This window comes from Mustela nivalis (assembly GCF_964662115.1).
Source record: "Mustela nivalis genome assembly, chromosome: 4".
NCBI lineage: Eukaryota > Metazoa > Chordata > Mammalia > Carnivora > Mustelidae > Mustela > Mustela nivalis.
Genome location: NC_139023.1, coordinates 23,394,458 through 23,414,908, shown reverse-complemented (window position 1 = coordinate 23,414,908; position 20,451 = coordinate 23,394,458). Strand labels below are relative to the sequence as shown.

General features: G+C 39.3%; 1 protein-coding gene and 1 pseudogene across 4 annotated transcripts in view; both read right to left on the bottom strand.

The window, feature by feature from the left end:
- The window catches only part of NMU (neuromedin U), a 179,816-nt gene that overhangs the window by 81,136 nt on the left and 78,229 nt on the right, over positions 1-20,451 (bottom strand). The gene's annotated exons all lie outside the window — the stretch shown is intronic.
- LOC309863376 (ORM1-like protein 1 pseudogene) lies at positions 288-2,296 on the bottom strand (annotated as a pseudogene). The gene has a single exon. The product of its transcript is annotated as an ORM1-like protein 1 pseudogene (transcript).

Here is a 20,451-nt window from a genome sequence, read left to right as displayed (position 1 = left end):
CAGATCTCATTCTTCTAATTTTGTAAGTAAGGAAACTAAAGCATACAAACAAGATGACTTGGATAAGGTCATATACCATGAAGTGTCTCAAGAAGCCAAGACAGGTCAATGACTCTGTGTCCAATGTCTATGCTATTTTCATTACCACTGGGATGGAAAACAGGAAAAAAGAATTTGTGAGATCACTTTGAAAGAAAAAATAATTTGCAAATGTTTGTAGTTCCTTGGATATGAATGGTACCATTGTCAGGACTTTATTAACAAAACCATATAGTGCCTTTACTGAATTTTTTTTTTTTTTACATGAAAGAAAAGTTTTATTCAAATATAGATTACTGGTTTAAAAATACATGGGAAAAGACAAACATACAAAAGCATTATTACACAACTGATTTCTAAACTCGGTACTTCTGTAATACAAAATAATGATCATTAGCCCCCAAAAGTCAGTTTATTGAAACAAATTGATTTTTCAGTTGGTCTGTAACTCTTTTCACTCAGTTTTGTTTACAAATATTACCGGACTTTTCAGTTTCATCCCGTATCAGAACTTTGTTTTTGACATATGTCCTTCTCAAAGCAGTATAAGTTATTTCTTGTAATTAATGCCAGCTATCGGAAGTGTCTCTAAGCCACAAGAATTCAATGTGGTTGCTGCTTTGGAAACAGTTACCACTCTGGGTTAATCTGCACTAAAATTCATGTATTGAAAGGCAAAACATTAATGGGAAAAGTATGGGGGTTGAGAGCAGAGGATGTAAGAAAAGAAATTTTTTTTTTTTTTTTTTTTTTTACTGCAATCCCGCTAAAGACGACTCCATTATTTACTTTGGTACTACTGCTAGAGAAGCAGTTTCTGCCAGACCACAGGTCGGCTAAATAGCTGTCCATTTTGTTTCCTTTTCTAAACAACAGCAGTCTTTCACAATCAGATTGATCAACTAAATAAGCAGAGAGCTTTAACTTATCATATATTTTAACTGTGTGAAATAAATTATTTTCTTCACTGGATTAGCAGCCCTGTGTCTGAAAAGGCAACAAAACCCACTCTGCTCCAAAATGAGAAGTCTGACTCAGAGGCTCTTTATAAGGTGCCTGGCTGTCTTCTATCACCAGTCATGAAGGTGGACCTTCACAGTAACTTAATAAATGTAAAAATGACCTCATCCTTCAATACAGTGTCGAGCCAGCAAAACCAAAAAATTACAATCATAAAGTAGGGATTGGCTTGTATAAAACAAGAGGGAAATATCCTCTTATGTAACACAAGAGGAATATAAAATGATCTGTAATAAACTGTAATAAAAATGATCTGTAATAAACTTGTAAAGAGATGATTCTGGTTTACATGTATGTCTGCTTAAACTGACTGAATGATTGGAAATTTTCTTCTCCTAACATAATGCCCACTCATTATAAGCTAAGGTGTTCTTAGTATCTTATAAATCTCTTCTTTCCTTGGATTTATCTACTATACCCTCACTTTACAGCCATTTAACTTATAAGCTGGGCCTGCCCAGCCTGCCTGTAAAGCCTCTCTTTAGAAAGACACCACATGCATTAGACAGAGGCATCTTATAGTAAATATCTGCCCTTCAAAACAGCATATGAAGAACCAGCAACTGGCCCTCCAATGTAAATACTTCTCATTTCACATTATCATGGAAACAGTGCAGTTTCCTAACCACTCCTTCCTTACAGAAAACTCAGTAGCTGTAAACATTTTTGTTCCATTCCAAAACATTTCAATACTTATTAATTCCAAAGATCCGAACACCATGAAGCTGTGGCATTTTAGGAATTAGCACAGTCAGGAGAGAAGCTGTGTTTAGGATGAAGTGAGTTGGATCATACTTCGTATAGAAACTTGCCAGAAAATATAGAATTATTGGAGAAATTGTGAAAAACTTCCGTGAAGATGTAAACTGTACTCCATAGTCCAGTTGTTCCCAATGAGTTAGGAGCCTTGCTTGACCCTGGTCAGGAGTTTCAAAAGGTGTTCCTTTTACTGCATGCAAAAATACAGACATCCCCAGATTATGTATAACATTTGTTAAGGTCCAAGCAACAGGAACACTGAAGAAGGGAATACTGAGTAGGACAATATGAAGCAAGCCAACTCCTAAGGCAGATGTTAGCCACATACCCCGGCTGTTCATTACACGAGTATTTGGATTCACCTCACTGTGGGCAACTCCAACATTCATGTTTGCTCCGCCGCCTCAGTCCCGGCGGCCCGCTCGGAACCCAGTCAGCGCGCGGGCGACAGCTGCTCCTGAGGCCCCCGCGCCAGCGATCCGCCTTTACGGAATTTTAATGGGATCTTTTGTAAATGAGACAAAGTAGGAGCATCAGGAAACAGAGATCTGGTTAAATGTGGTGAAAGAATCAGATTAGTTTATGTACCTATTTAAAAAGACTCAATAATGGGAATAAATGTATTACTCTTCTTTTACACAATGTTTTTAATGTTGGCATTTTATATTTTGAAGTCCACATGGTGGGGAGGAAGCATTATGCTAGAAGACATAGATTTGATTTGCAGTTCCCAAATTATTGTGGTATGATCTTGGGAAGCTCCTTAATAATTTTTAATCTTATATGAGTATTATTACCTTCCTACTTCACAGACCCAGCCACTTACCCACCCATCCATCCATTAATTCAATTATTCAATATATATTTATTGAACATTTACTAAGTCCCTGGAGACAATTCAGAGTTAAACTAGACTCAGCCTCTTCCTTCAAGAAACCCCCAGTCTTGAAAGAGAGACTGATGGGAGTGTAAAGGAATGTAGTGAAATGTGGTAGGTCCTGTAAAGAAAACCTATCTGGCCACACTGGGCAGAAAAGAGAGGTCCCTTCTACTTGGTAAGAGATGGACTGGAGAGACATCTTACTGGCCCCCTGAGGTAGGACAGGCATCAGGAAAGAGGTGACACTTGAGCTGAGTCTTGATAGAGTTCAAGTGATTTTTCCCAGCGAATCTAGGGTGTAATGTGGGGAAGCGTGTTTCAGCCACAGGGAACCGCATAAAGAGATACTCAAAGATATGATATAGTGTGGTAGTCAGCAAACTACATGAAGTTTGATTTAGCTGAAATGTAGGGTGGGAGGATGACACAACTAGAGATGGGACTAGAGGGGATGATTTGCCATGCTGAGAATGTTTATTTTTATTCGGTGGGCATTAGGAAATCTTTATTTATTTATTTATTTATTTTTAAGATTTTATTTATTTATTTGACGGAGAGAGATTACAAGTAGGCAGAGAGGCAGGCAGAGAGAGAGAGAGGAGGAAGCAGGCTCCCTGCTGAGCAGAGAGCCCGATGTGGGACTCCATCCCAGGACCTTGAGATCATGACCTGAGCCGAAGGCAGCGGCTTAACCCACTGAGCCACCCAGGCGCCCCGGTATTAGGAAATCTTTAGAAGTCTCCAAATGAGAGTGAAATGGTCAGATTTGCATTTGAGAAAGACTATGGCAATAAAGAATTAGTATGAACATATTGTAAGAAAACATATGAAGACCCATTGTAAACTGCAGGTCACTATATAAATCACTATATAAATATTAGACCTTATTCTTAGTTCAGTAAAAGTCATAATTTGCTGTATTATACGCCATGTGTGATTGATGAAACATGACTTCTATGTAACTATGTGTTTATTTAAATAGATAAACCTATGAAACAAAGTATTTTTATTTAATCAGAAGTGAATTCATAATAAATAACTAAGGAAACTTCCAAAAATTCTACCTTGTTCTAGAACAGTTATCTCAACAAAACATGTTACTGGTGAAGGCCCCTAAAAAGACTAAATCAAAATATTGATGATCTTTGAAAATAACTAATGTTGGTGAGGATATGGAGAAATTGGAACCCTTGGGGTGCTTCGATGGCTCAGTCAGTTGAGTGTCCGACTCTTGATTTCAGCTCAGGTCATAATATCAGGGTCCTAGGATGGAGTTCCACATCAGGTTCTGCACTCAGCAAGGAGTTTGCTTGGGATTCTCTCTCTCCCTCTAATTCTACCTTCCCCTTGCTTGTCATGCTCTCTCTCTCCCTCTACAATTAATGAATAAATCTAAAAAAAAAAAAAAAAAAGAAATTGCAACCCTTGAACAATGTTGGTACGAATGTAAAATGGTGCAACCATTATAGTAAACATTATGGCAGATCCTCAGAAAATTAAAAATCTAGCATTGCTAAAGATCTAGCAATTCTACTTCTGGGTATATATCCAAAAAGTTTGAAAGCAGAATCTTATAGAGACAGTTGTACACCCACATTCATAGGAACATTACTGCAATAGCCAAAAAGTAGAACCAGTCAAAGTGTCCATCAATGGACTTTATTTATGTATGGTATATCTGTACAATGAACTAGTATTCATTTCCTTTTTTTAAGGGAAATTTTGACACATGGTACCATATGGATAGACCTTGAGGACATTGCGTTAAATGAAATAAGGCGATCACCAAAAGACAAATAGTGTATGAATTCAGTTATAGGAGGTATATAGAGAAGTCAAATTCATAAAAACAGAAAGTAGAATAGTGTTGCCAGGTGCTATGGGGAGGGAGAAATAGAGAGTTGTTTAATGGGCACAGAGTTTTAGTTTTACAAGATGAAAAAATTCTGGAGATTAGTTATACAACAATGTGAATATATTTACAAATATATACTATATATGTGTGTGTGTGTATACATATGTATACACACACACACACTATATATACTGGAGAATTGTGAAACTAGCAGGTCCCTGGGCACCATCTTCTTCTACCAGATTCTGATTCAGCAGGTCTGAGGTGAGGCAAAGGAATTTGCCTTATAGCCATACTATAGATGGCAGGGGTAAATTCTGATGCTTGGAATTCACAAACCATAATCTGAGATAAACTACATCCTAAATGATTAGTAAAAACAACCTATTCCACATGTAGCTTGAATGTCCAGACACAGCTGATAATAAGGCAATTTTAATAGGAAGATTCTATTTAATGTCAAAAGGAAAATCCATATCTTGCAATGTTTATCCTCTAAGCAAGGCCTCCAACAAATTGACCATAAGCAGCAGGTCACACTTGAGGTCTAAGAGGACTATGACTGTGACATGAACTTCAATGGATTCCTAGCAGGCAGCAGTGTTGCTGATCAGCTCTTTTTCTGGAAACTTCTTTACTCTCCCCAAACCCATAGCAGATCATTTTAAGAAATTTAAATTAGTCTGGAGATGTCTATTGGTGTCCTCTGAAATGGCCAAAGGAGATGAAAGAAAGAAGGGAGAACTGTCAATGTATTTCAGAGCTAGAAGCTGATGCTTAGAGGGTCTAACCTCTAAATTTACAGATGAGAAAACAAGTGGCAAAAGTAAACAAAAATATAAGCAACTCACTGAAATGACATTAGTGGATTTCCCTGGACCCTACATCAAATAACAGTCTCACACCTTTTAATTCCTTCTATAACTAAAATAAGATTTTTATTTATTTGAGAGACAGAGAGTAAGCAAGTGAGAGAGAAAGCGAGAGGAGGGGCAGTAGGAGAGGAAGAAGCAGACCTCCCACTGAGCAGGGGGCCCAGCGTGGGACTGGATCCAGGACCCTGGGAACCTGACCTGAGCCGAAGGGAGATGCGTAACCAACTAAGCCACCCAGGCACCCAAAGAGATGTAAAATACCATATATTATGGCAATAAGCCTGGTGGTGAACAACAACAAAATGACTGACAAATACATTCACATTTGAAGGAAATTCACTGATCTTTCTTTATTTAAACTCAATTATTAAGATGTATTATTAGTTTCAGAGGTAGAAGTCAGTGATTCATCAGTCTTATATAATACCCAGTGCTTATTACATCACGTGTCTTCCTTAATGTCCATCACCCAGTAACCCTATCTACCAACTCACCCTCCCCTCCAGCAACCCTGTTTGTTTTCTATGAAAACAAACCTTTCTTAAGGTTTGTCTCCCCGATTTCATCTTGTTTTATTTTTTCCTCTCTTCTTCTATGATACTCTGTTCTGTTTCTTAAATTCCACATATGGGTGAGATCATAACTGTCTTTCTCTGATTGACTTATTTTGCGTTAGTATAATACCCTCTAGTTCCATCCACATTGTTGCAAATAGCAAGATTTCATTTTTTGATGGCTGAGTAGTATTCCATTGTGTGTGTATGTGTGTGTGTGTGTGTGTGTGTGTGTGTGTACCACATCTTCATTATCCATTCATCTGTCGATGGACATCTAGGTTCTTTCCATAGTTTGGCTATTGTGGACATTGCTGCTATAAGTATTGGGAAGCAGGCCCTTTTAGACCACTACATTTGTATCTTTGAGGTAAATACCCAGTAGTGCAATTGCTGAGTCATAAGGTAGCTCTATTTTCAATTTTTTGAGGCACCTCTATACTGTTTTCCAGAGTGCTGCACCAGCTTGCATTCCCCCCAATAGTGTAAGAGGGTTCTCCTTCCTTCACATCCTCGCCAATATCTGTCATTTCCTGACTTATTAAGTTTAGCCATTCTGACTGGTGTGAGGTGGTTATCTCACTGTGGTTTTGATTTGTATTTCCCTATGCCTAGCGATGTTGAGCACCTTTCCAGGTGTCTGTTGGCCATTTGGATGTCTTCTTTGCATAAATATCTGTTCATGTCCTTTGCCCATTTCTTGATTGGATTATTTGTTCTCTGGGTGTTGAGTTTGATAAGTTCTTTATAGATTTTGGATACTAGCCCTTTATCTGATATGTCATTTGCAAATACCTTCTCCCATTCTATTGGTTGTCTTTTGGTTTTGTTGACTGTTTCCTTTGCTGTGCAAAAGCTTTTTATCTTGGTAAAGTCTCAATAGTTCATTTCGCCTTGCCTTTAGAGACATATCTAACAAGAAGTTGCTATGGCCCAGGTCACAGAGGTTGTTGCCTGTGTCCTCCTCAAGGATTTTGATGGATTCCTGTCTCACATTTAGGTCTTCATCTATTTAAAATCTATTTTTGTGTATGGTGTAAGGAAATGGTCCAGTTTCATTCTTCTGCATGTGGCTGTCCAATTTTACCAATACCATTTGTTGAAGAGACTGTCTTTTTTCCATTGGATATTTTTTCCTGCTTTGCCGAATATTAGTTGACCATAGAGTTGAGGGTCCACTTCTGGGTTCTTTATTCTGTTCCATTGATCTATGTGTCTGTTTTTGTGCCAGTGCCATACCATCCTAATGATTACAGCTTTTCAGCAGAGCTCGAAGTCTGGGATTGTGAAGACACCAGCTTTGGTTTCCTTTTTCAACATTCCCTTGGCTATTCAGGGTCTTTTCTTGCTCCATACAAATTTTAGGATTATTTGTTCCAGCTCTTTGAAAAAAGTTGGTGGCATTTTGATAAGGATTGCATTGAATGTGCAAATTGCTCTAGGTAGCATAGACATTTTAACAATATTTGTTCTTCCAATCCAGGAGCATGGAATGTTTTTCCATTTCTTTGTGTCTTCCTCAATTTCTTTCATGAGTACTTTATAGTTTTCTGAGTACAGATTCTTTGCCTCCTTGGTTAGGTTTATTCCTAGGTATCTTATGGTTTTGGGTGCAATTGTAAATAGAATCGATTTCTTAAATTCTTTTTCTTCTATTTCATTGTTGGCATATAGAAATGCAACTGATTTCTGTGTGTTGATTTTTATATCCTGCCATGTTGCTGAATTCCTGTATGAGTTCTAGAAATTCTGGGGTGGAGTCTTTTGGGTTTTTCAGAGTATCACGTCATCTATGAAGAGTGAGAGTTCGACTTCTCTGCTGATTCAGGTCCCTTTTATTTCTTTTCGTTGTCTGATTCCTAAGGCTAGGATTTCTAGTACTATGCTGAACAACAGTGGTGAGAGTGGACATCCCTGCCGTGTTCCTGATCTATGGGAAAAGCTCTCAGTTTTTCCCAATTGAGAATGATATTCGCTGTAGGCTTTTTGCATATGGCTTTTATGATATTGAAGTTTGTTCCCTCTATCCCTACACTGTGTAGAGTTTTAATCTAGAAAGGATGCTGTACCTTGTAAAATGCTTTTTCTGCATCTGTTGAGAGGATCATATGGTTCTTGTCATTTCTTTTATTAATGTAGTGTATGATACTGATTGATTTGTGGATGTTGAGCCACACTTGCAGCCAAAAAATAAATCCCACTTGGTCATGGTGAATAATCCTTTTAATGTACTGTTGGATCCTACTGGCTAGTATTTTGGTGAGAATTTTGGCATTCGTGTTCATCAGGGATATTGTTCTATAATTCTCCTTTTTGGTGCAGGTCTTTGTCTAGTTTGGGGATCAAAGTAATGCTGGACTCCTAGAAAGACTTTGGAAAGACTTTCCTTCTATTTCTACTATTTGAAAGAGCTTCAAAAAATTCAGTATTAATTCTTCTTTAAATGTTTGGTAGAATTCCTCTGGGATGCCATTGGGCCTTGGACTGTTGTTTGTTAGGGGATTTTTGATCACTGCTTCAATTTTCGTGCTGGTTATGGGTCTGTTCAGGTTTCCTATTTCTTCCTGTTTCAGAAGCAGACTCCCAGCAGAGCAGGGAGTCTGATGTGGGACTCAATCAAAGGACCCTGGAATCATGACCTGAGCTGAAGACAGGTTTAACCAAATGAGCCTCCCAGGTGTCCCAAGCCTCCATTTTTTTTTTTCCTTAAGATTTTATTTATTTATTTATTTGACAGACAGAGACCACAAGTAAGCAGAGAGGCAGGCAGAGAGAGAGGAGGAAGCAGGCTCCCAGCTGAGCAGAGAACCCGATGTAGGACTCGATCCCAGGACTCTGAGATCATGACCTGAGCTGAAGGCAAAGACTTTTATCCCACTGAGCCACCCAGGAGCCCCATTCTCTTTTTATTTTTCTGAGCCTCCATTTTTTATTGCATCTCATTAACAGCCTTTTTCTTTCAACTTGATTAGGTTTTACTTCTTTTATTTCTCCAGAAAGGGATTCTTTAGTGTCTTCTATACTTTTTCCAAGCCCAGCTAGTATCTTTGTAATTATTATTCTAAATTCTAGTTTCAGCATCTTACTTATATACATAGTGATTAGGTCCCTGTTAGTCAGTACTTCCTCTTGTTCTCTTTTTTGAGATGAGTTTTTCCATCTCGTCATTCTATTTCAGAGAAGAATAGATGAATTAGAGAACAAAACACTAAAATGGCAACAATGACCCCAGAGAAATATACACCAAACAAATCAGAAGAGACCTGAAACCAAAAAAAAAAAAAAGAAAAAAAGAAAAAGAAGAAGAAGAAAGAAAAGAAAAAAAAAAGGGAGAGAAAGAGAGAGGGAGAATATAATCAGAAAGGTGAACAGAATACAGCAATACCCTAGATCCTGTGTATTTTGACCTGTTTGTTAGAAACTAGATTGCAAATTTGTAAAGAAAAACTTATATATGTTTAAAAATAAAATTAAATGCAATGAAAGGATAGAATATAACTGTAAAGATGAAAATTAAAATGACTTAAACAAAACAAAAAGAAGAATATGATCAGACAAGTGAAGAAAACAGAGCCATACACTAGATTCTGAGTGTATTTTGATCTGTTTGTTAAAAGAAACAGCATCCCAAAATTATAAAGAAAAAAAAACTTATATATATATATATACACAAAAATAACATCAAATAAAATAAAAGGATAGAATGTAATTGTAAAAATGAAAATTTAAAAAAAATTTTTAAAAAGGAGTGGCTAAAATAAGAAATTGGTTGAAAAAGGAAAGAGAAAAAAATTTAAATTGAGAGTCTAAAGAATCTTCGGGGTGGGAGGAACCATGAATTCTGTATACTATTTTCCCCCAGAGCTGGAGTTTTGCAATTATCTGTCATCGTAAACTTGGTCTTGGCCAGATGTTCTTGCTGATCTTCTGGGGGAGGGGCCTGTTGCTCTGATTCTCAAGTGTCTTTGCCCTGGGCAGAACTGCACTGCCCTTGCCAGGGGGCCAGGTTAAGAAAGCTGTTCTGGATTGCTCTATGTAACTTTTGTTCCCTGAGGGCTTTCTGTTCTGCTTTAGAGGATGAGAATGAAAACAAGGCCTCCCAATTTCTGGCTCTGAAGCTGAATGGTCGGGAGCCCCACTCCTCGGTGAGCCCTACGAGAAAAGCAGTCCACCGTTTCTGTGTCCCTAGTCTCTGGCCACACTCCATGCTCACCCAGCCTCTGACCGAGTGTTTTCTGTTTCAGGCACACAACGATCCCATTTGCGATGTCCAAACCCTGCAGACTCCTGTGGCACACACCTACGTCGCTCCTCCTGGGGACGGAAGGGGGATTTCACCATTTCTGTTGCTTGCTGGGCTGCTACTCAGAGAGCAGTCACCCAACTGCCCTACACTTTGCAGTATATGGCAGTCCTGAGCTGAGCCCACTTCTGGGCTCGCTGACTGCAGCTGGCTTTCCACTCCGAAGCCTGGGAACTCTGATGCACTCAGGCACCCCCAGCTTCCCGTGAACCCAAAGATCCTGAGATACGTTGTCCCATGTAGGATTCCACCCTGCTTGCCATCTAGGCAGCTTTCAGGCAGGGATGCCCCTCCGTAGAGCAGACTTGAAAAGTTCTGATTTCGTGCTCCACTGCTCTATCACTTTCCGGTAGCCAGGTTACAGAGACTTTCTCCACCCCACCCCATTTGTCTTCCTACATATCGCCTGGTGTTCACTTCTCTGCATCTACTACCTTGCAAAAAGTGGTTGCTTTTCTATCTGTAGAATTGTAGCTGTTCTTTTCTTAGATCTCTGAGTTCAGAGGTGTTCAGAATGGTTTCATACCTATCTAGTTGAAATCCTGGGACCAGACGATACTGAGGTTTCCTACTCTTCCACCATCTTGGACTACCCTCTCTTTGTTGATAAAGCATATCATTTGTTTTTAGTTGCTCTTAGATTTTTATTTTTTTAAAAGATTTTATTTATTTATTTGAGCGAGAGCAAGAAAGCACAAGCAGGGGGAGTGGCAGAGGGAACAAGAGAGGGGGAAGCAGGCTCCCCGCTGAGCAGGGAGCCCCACATGGAGCTTGATCCTAGGACCCTGGGATCATGACCTGAGCTGAAGGCAGACACAAACTGACTGAGCCACCAAGGCACACCTAGTTGCTCCTAGATTTTTATACTGTATCTATCAGTGGCTGATTCGATAAATAACTCATTTGTAGCAATAGGTTAATAACAGTACGACATACAGGAAAAAAGCAGCAGCCATTTTACATAGTCAGTGAGGACCAGAAAATGAAATCTATGCCCTCTATTGCAACTAAATAAGCAGATCACAATGAAAGTGGCATAAGCATCAGCAAAATGAAAAATTAGTTGGTTCCTAGATTCCAAGCTGGGTCCTTCTAAGCCACTTCATGCCCTTTCATGGAACAAGTCAAAACATAAAAAAAATGCACTGACACACGCACACATGTATATAACTATCTCTTTCATTCACAATCATTCATTCAATTAATTCAATAAACATTTACTGCATGTCTACCAAGTGCCAGGCCCTAGTGTGAGAAACATAGGAGCCAGCAAGACATACCAGGTGGTTGGCCTGCAAAGCTGATAACCCAGAGGGAGCAAGACAGACAACAGCAAGAAAGCAAACAGATACACAGGATAATATCAGAAATAATAAGCTCTCTGAAAGGTTTGATAAAATCATGTGAGGGACTGGGTGGGAAGAGGTCCTTTTGATGGGAGGGCCTCCCTGTAGAGGCGGTATGTGAGCGTAAGACGGGAACAAAGAAAAAGGGCCTGCCAGCGTAAGGTGTGTGGGAGGAACATCCGGGCAGAGCAAACAGCAAGTACAGTGGTCAGCCAGAAACAAGAATCAACAGGCCAGTGAGCACAGGGAATGGGCCAAGCAAGGTTGGCAAGGGAGGCAGCTGCCAGGTCAGGCTGAGCTCTAGGGATTATTCTGATGTTACATAAACAGTAAGGGTCAGAGCTTGGATCTTAAAGTTCAAGGTCTCTTTGTTCTCCCCCTTACCACTCTGCTTCAGTGAGGAGCATGGAAGGGAAAAGCCACTCACCCACATAAAACACAGGTTGACCAAGCTCTGGAAGGCATGGAAGAGATGACCATGCCCCAGCTCTCACTCTGCCTTCCTGGATATGGCTACTCCCAGCGGTCCTCTTGCTCTGATTTCTATCATTCCCATCTTGTGCAAGTCCTTAAAGTATGGGTCATGGACAAAGAAGTATTCCTCCCCTTGTTTCTCTTTAGCAAATGCTTCTGTCCTTATATGAGATGAGCAACCATTTTTAAAGGAACAATTTACTAAATGTGAAGGGGAAAATAGGTTTCTAACTATAGGTTTCTGAACACAAGACCCATCTATGCTCACTTACCTGGCCTCAGTGGACTGGCACAGATCCTCAGATATCTTATCCAGCTGCTGGAAGAAGGGAAGAAAACTTACTCAGGCCCAGGATCCTGCACTGATATAAAGCAAAGGTCTTCTACTCTTGGAGGTGAAGTGAGAAACTTGCCCCTACCAGAGTTCCCCACAAATACAGAACAAAGTGCCTTGCCATGAAAGGGCAAAAAGTCTGAGAAAGCCTTAGTCTGGAGGCCCAGGCTCACAGCATGTATCCAGTACTGAAAACAGAGCAGGAGAATTGAGAAAGCCCATGTCCCAATCAAAACTGTTGCACTAAGTGACAAGCAATAGCAGTACGCCACTTTGTGGGGAGCAGGGAGATAAGAGCGTGAAGAGAAAACTTTGTGGCACAAGGGTGAAGAGCCCACTGAAGGCTGAAGTTGGAGCAAGAAAATCAAGAAAAAATCCTTTTTTCATGTCAGGCTATACACCAAGTACAATTGTCAGTGATCCTCTGATGGAGGAATTTGAAGTCCAGGTTGTCCTTAAGGTAAGAGGAGCAATAACAAACCCAGCAAAACTACTGACTAACCTGAGAGAAAAGAAAACATGTCCATTTCCAGATGTAACTACCTTTTACCTTAGTCTCTGATGTTGTTTTATGCATTTCTGACATTCAATTAAAAAAGTAAGGGATACAGAAAGCAACTAAAACCAAGTCATTGTCAAGAGGCAAAGCAGCCAACAGAGGTAGAAACAGATGTTAAAACTAACAATAGAGATTTAAATAATTATGATTAATATATAAAATCCTCTAGTAGAAACAGACAGCTTAAATGATAGATGGAGAATTTTAGAAAATAAATGGAATATATATATATATATATATATATATATATATATATATATATATATATATATGGCAATCAAACAAAAATTCTAGAAACATGGGGTACCTGGGTGGCTCAGTTGGTTAAACACCCAACTCTTGTTTCAGTTCAGGTCATGATCTCAGAGTTGTGATATTGAGCCCTGTGTCCAGCTCCTTCCTGAGCGTGGACCTTGCTTAAGATGCTCTCTCTCTTTCTTCCTCTACTCTTCTTCTCCTTAATCGCGCACACGCATGCTGTCACTCTGAAGAGAAAAGTAAAGAAGAGAGTAGGGGAGAGGAGAGGGAAGGGAAGGAAAGGGAAGGAAAGGGATGGAATTTTGTAAATAAAGAAAAGCACAGCATCAGAGTTGAAGAATTCTCTCAACAGACTTAGAGGCAACTGGATGTAACAGAGAAAGGGATCAATGAACTTGAAAATAAATCAACAGAAATTATCCCAACTGAGAGAAGATAGTTGCAAATGCCATATCAGATAAAGGGCTAGTATCTAAAAATCTATAAAGAACTTATCAAACTCAATACCCAAAGAACATAAAATCCAATCAAGAAATGGGCAGAAGACATGAACAGACATTTCTACAAAGAAGACATCCAAATGGCCAACAGACACATGAAAAAGTGCTCCACATCACTCCGTATCAGGCAAATACAAATTAAAACTCAGTGAGATACCACCTCACACCAATCAGAATGGCTGAAATTAACCAGTCAGGAAACAACAGGTATTGGCGAGGATGTGGCAAAAGGGGAACCCTCCTACACTGTTGGTGGAAATGCAAGCTGGTCCAGCCACCCTGGAAAACAGTATGGAGTTTCCTCAAAAAGTTGAAAATACAGCTACTCTACGACCCAGCAGTTGCACTATTGGGTATTTACCCTAAAGATACAAGTGTAGTGATTCAAAGGGGCACACGCACCCCAGTGTTTATAGCATCAATGTCCCACCACAATGGCCAAACTATGGAAAGACTCTAGATGTCCATCAACAGATGAAGGGATAAAGAAGATGTTGTAGATATATGCCATGGAATACTATGCATCCATCAAAAAAACCCAAAATCTTGTCATTTGCAATGACATGGATGGAACTAGATGGTATCATGCTAAGCAAAATAAGTCAATCAGAGAAAGACAGCTGTATGATCACATTGATATGAGGAAATTGAGAAACAAGACAGAGGATCCTATATAGGGGAAGGGAGGGATAAATGAATAAGATGAAACCAGAGATGGAGACAAACCATAAGAGACTCTTAAATCTCAGGAAACAAACTGAGGGTTGCTGGAGGGGAGGGTAGTGGGAGGGACAGGATGGCTGGGTGATGGACACTGGGGAGGGTATGTGCTATTGGGAGTACTATGAATTTTCTAAGACTGATGATTTACAGACCTGTACCCCTGAAACAAATAATACATTATATGTTAATTAAAAAAAAAAAACACAAAGTGAAAACAAAGTGGGAAAAAAACAAACAATAACAAAAACAGTAAAAACTCAGAACATCTAAGAATTTGGGGGACAATATCAAATGGTTTAATATGGATGTAATTGGAGCACCAGAAGGACAAGAGGTAACAGTTCAATAGAAATATCTGAAGAGATAATGGTTGATAATTTTTCTGAAATTAATAACAAGAAACACATATCTAAAAAGTTCAGAAGAATTCCAAGTGAGAAAAATTGGGAAAAAAATATATCTGATCATATTACATATTACATGTTACATATTACAGTCAAACTACTGAAAACCAAAGGAAAAAAAATCTTGAACAGAGTGTTGGGTCCCCAAAATTGGGTACCCCAATAACGGGTCCGTGATTGAAGGAGTGAGACTGATACAAAGTGAAGGTCAAGCAAAGCTTTATTTCGCACCAAGCATGAGGAATCATACCGACCGTCAAACAGACTAGTCGGGGCTGCCCCTCCAGAGAGGACGACCCCTTCCTGCTTTCCAGACTAACTTTTATAGAGCAAAGGCCATGTGGTTGGGCCTGGCCACACACAGGTGGCCAATGAGATTGTAACACACACATAGGAAATGCCACAGTGATGCTAGGCGACAAACTGAATTACAATTTACCCTAGTAGACATTTGAACCAGCCTATCACACCTTGGTTAGGATTGGTGCCAAAAAGCTCCCAAAGGGCGGGGCCCCTACTCCTTGGTAGCTAGGAGATAGTACACGCCCCCACTGATTGAATACCTCCACCTGACCTGACCCACCCTTGTACTTGGACTTTGTTACGTGGGACTGGTTTCCAGGACTTGCTTTTAGATAAGTTCCGGGGGCGGGGGGGGGGGGGGGGGGCAAGGTCAACCCAAGTTTTACAACAAAATGGCAGTTCAACCAGGGTGGGGCTGCTCTGGCTGAATAGGCCCTTACAAGAGGAAGGGAAAAAAAGCATTACATACAGAGAACAAAGATATAAAATGACAGCAAACTGTCAGAAACTATGTAAGCCAAAATATAGAAATGTTTTTAAACTACTTAAAGAAACAAGTAACAATAACAAGCCAACCCATAATTCCAGAATTTTATATCCAGTGAAATATATTCCAAAAAGAATGTGAGAACTGGGACTTCTGGAATGTTCGATCAAGGAGCTCAACGGACTCTCTAGCAAATCATTCAACTACTGAAAAATAATTTTTATTTATTTAAAGTCTCTAGAAATGGTCCTAAGGGCATACAGCAAATGGAGAAATATTCATTCAAGAAAATCTACTAAATATCAGTAAAAATAGGAGTATTTGAACCATAACCTCCTTCAGTATTCCCCCAGCTGTTCATTACAGAAGCTTTATTTGTGTGCAGCCAAGAAAATGGGAGTTCCATCTCCCGGCCAGCTCCCCATCCGGGATTACAGTTTCAGTCCAAGACGGGCAGGGTGCAGATGTTTCTCATCTATTCTAGGAAGCTCTATTCTAGGCAAGTCGTGCTAAGAGGATCCGGTCTCTACCGCTCCACCCAACCCTCTATTCAAAAGGCAGAAGCTCTACCCCAGACACAGAAGGCCAGATGCTCCTGGGGCTCCAATCGCCACCTCTCCAGCTCACTCAAAGGGTGAACGCTCATTGCCTGAAGGGGCAAGTTGAGAAGACCAGGGGCTGCCAACCTCTTCCCCCTCCCACCTCAGTGCATACTCCTAGAGCAAGGGTGTCCTCACATCCAAATTTGGCAGAGTGGTTCAGGGGTTCTGCCCTGGAGGAAAGGCAAGCCACAATGACAAGGAGCTTTGCAGCTCAGAGAAAACGGACTTAATTGGAACTGAGAGTGAAGAACTCCACGCCTAAGGGCATTGCTGAAAAACAACACAGATCTTAGTGGAGGGCAATTAAGAAGTGGCTGGACGCTCCGTCCTAGAGCAAAAGAGCAGAGCAGCCAGAAGTTTAATGGAGAGGATCAAGGGAAGGGACAGTCATCAAGAGGTGTCCTGGGTCAGAATCAACTCTGGGAGTCGGGAAGGCTGTGCAATACACTCGGCTGCCCCCACTCAGAGCCAGCAGGACATGGGAAACACTGAAAGCACTCCCCAAGCTGGACACAGATTCATCAACACAGGAGAGAAGACACACTGGTACAAGGGGCTTAAATCCAACCTCTGACCAAACAGAATGAACGATAAGCTGCTCTAAGGGGCAACTCGTAGGAAAACAGGCTTAAAAATAACATCACAGTCATCCCTGGCAGCCTGTGCATCCCCTGTGACAGCAAATGCAATTAGAAATAAGAGACTTAATTCTCCCTGTTGAAAACGAGGGGAGAGATTTCCCTTGCTTCTTTTTTCTCAGGTCATTTACTTAAGAAAACTTGTACGTACTTTCTCCTCTCTTCAAAATGTATATAAATCCCTGAAGACGAATTCAGCCTTTTTGTGCTCTGTGACCCAGTAATGTCTAGAAAGACCTGGGAGTCCTCAAGGGAGAGAACACTCCTGTCTCCTAGCTTCTGCGGGAAGGCAGGAGTCTAAATTCAGGGGGGCCTTTTCCAGGTTGCAAAACTACGTTCTGTCATTAAAAGAAGTTTGTTTTCCCCCTGGATAAAGTCAACACAGGTGGTCACTCCAATTACCAGGTACAACGAATATGTACTACATGTGCCAAAGAGGCTGCTAGTTCCTCTTACTTGACAAGACACTGCTTATCTGGTAGACATTGTCTTCTTTCCATATTGATATATATAGAACTTAAAATAATCTCTCTTTTACATGAACATTCTCTTGTGAATATCAAAAACTATTCTTAGGCAGTGAATAAAAAATAAGTTATTTGATTTCATAATTAAAATAATCAACCAACTACAAATGATTAATTTATCTTAAAAATTAAGTTAGAGAGGAGAAGGGAGTTGGGGGAAATTGGAAGGGGAGGTGAACCATGAGAGACCATGGGCTCCAAAACAATCTGAGACGATAATTTAGAAGAGACCAATCTCTAAATGTATTTGCACATAAATTGAGAGTTCTGAACTTATAATTCCAAGATCATGATGTCATTGGGAAGTATTCCATTGAAATTGATATTTCTATTTTAAGCAAATTTAGTTACATGGTCCATTGCTAAAATAATTATATTTGTACTACATATATAGCATGATACAAAGTATCTTAAAATTTAAAATTAAAATAAAAAAAAAGATTCTGAATAGCTAAAACACTGATTTTAGTTTAGTACACTTAATTTAGCACATTTCATTTAGTACATTTAGTACAATAAAAAAATGAAGTGACTTGAGCTACGGACTCTTAATTTCAGCTCAGATCATGATCTTGGGGTCCCCGGATTGAGCCCCATATCATGTTCTGAGCTTAGCACAGAGTCTGCTTTTCCTCCCTCTGCTCCTTTCCCTGCTCATGTGTACTCTCTCTCAGTACATAAATAAATAAATAAATAAATAAATAAATAAATAAATAAATAAAATTTTTAAAAATGAAAAGTAGAAATAACATGACAATTGCAAATCAAATAAAGATATTTAGAGGTTCCAATAAAAAAAAATAAAAGACACTGTTTATCTGGAAAACACGCTCATAATTTGTTGAATCTGCTTGGTTATATGTCAGGCTGATATTTCTTTCGGTCTTTGTCATGTCTTAGTGGATTGCCTGTGATCCACGTGACTTTCTGGTTTAATGCTTATTCAATAAGAAAATAGTTTTCTCTCTCTACCACATCTATGGTGAGGCTTTCTGGGAGGTTTTCTGGTTGGGAGAAGACTTTGCTTTTAATTATATTTCCCCAGCACCTCTCAGGAGCTATGAGGGAAGGAAGCTCCAAGCTACTAGCTCCTGACTGAAAAGGTACAACAACAAAATTCAACTCCCTGAACTCAAAGCCACACACCACCCCAATGGTAGAAGTTAAACCGCTAAGTGGTTAAGAAGGCTTAAGCATAAACTTTGATGAACTTTGTTCTTTTTCAAGATTGTTTTGGCTGTTCTGAGTCCTTGGAATCTCTCAAGGAGATTTTGAAAACGACCCTAAGAAAAGCACCTATATTAGAGGATGATCTTACAACCTCAAACCTAACAGGACATCAGCAAACACCACAGTTTACACAGTAAATTTTAAAAAATAGTTTTAAAAACTACTTGCACTGTGGTGCCTGGGTGGCTCAGTTGGTTGGGCAGCCGCCTTTGGCTTGGGTCCTGGTCCCTGGGTCCTGGGATCAAGTCCTGCATCAGGCTCCCAACTCCATGGGGGGTCTGCTTCTCCCTCTGACCTTCTCCCCTCTCATGCTCTTACTTGCTCTCTCTCTCAAATAAATAAATAAAACCTACTTGCTCCGCTTATGAATGAGAAAACACTTACTCTGCCAGGAAGCTCTCTCTCTTCACTTCCTGTCCAAAGCTTTTCCATTCATTAAGATTCAGTTCACATTCTATCTGATCACTCCAGGTCATATTACTGCCCTTCCCTAAACAGCTACTTAGCTACCATTTATATAAAGCAACAGAGTACTTATTTACGTGTGGTTTTACTCTCAAATTGTGGCAACAAAACTCCTCAAGGGTAGAGACAATGTCAATCTTTTTTTTTTTTTTTTTTTAAATTCTTACCGGCTTTAATTTGAAACTTCAGTCTACATTTATTGAATTGAATACTACTCTTTAAAGTCTTTCTCAAACCATGACATACATTTATACCTTAAATAAATTAAACAAAAAATATATTTTCTTAATTAGACAGTTTAGCATTATGTTGGGCACAAGAGTATGAAACCGATATCTTTGTTAAATTTAATTAGGAGGTGAGGGGTTGCAACTAATATCCTGAACATCGTCCCTTGTGCCAGGCAAATGACCTTCGTGCTGTGCAGGAATAATTTTATGTAATAAATGTAATAAAATGTAAATCACATGTAAATATTATTATGTATTTTGGATGTGAAAATAAATATATTATTTTTATCAGCTTATAAATGTTGGTTAAACTAATTTAACTATGTAAGAGTCCATTCCTCAGAATCCAAAATTGCTGTCTTGACTCACCCCATCACCATAAAAAATCTCAAACTTAAAATATTCAATACATTTTATAATAGTGCTAAGAATATTCTCCAATAATTTATAGTGCTAATTATTTTTTAAATATGCTTATAAAAGTTATTATAAGCATCTAAAAATGCTTTCATTTTATGCATTTAAATTATGCCATGGAATAAGTAATATTTTACTCCAAAACAATTATTTTATCTTTCTGTGGTGTCTTTCCTTGTATCTGAGAGTTTGTTTTACTCATATTAAATACACATGACTGTCAAAATATTTTTTCTAAAGATTTTATTTATTTATTTGAAAGACAGAGATCACAAGTAGGCAGAGAGACAGGCAGAGGGAGAGGAAGGGAAGCAGGCTTCCCGCTGAGCAGAGAGCTGGATATGGGACTCCATCCCAGGAGCCTAGGATCATGACCTAAGCCGAAGGCAGAGGCTTTAACCCACTGAGCCACCCAGGCACCCCTGACTGTCAAAATATTTAACTGTGAATGCCAGAAATATTTTTCAGATCAGGGCAAATAGTTAGTGGAATTTTTTTTACTATTTTTCTAAAAAAATAGTTACTGGAAAATATTTGCTAAAAATATTCATTGTGAAATATGGTAGAATGATTTAATGTTGGAACCACAGCTTTAACTCAAATACTGTTGGCTTCAGTAAGTACATGAGTCACTAAGTGGAATAATAAAGGTATAGCACTTATCATTAC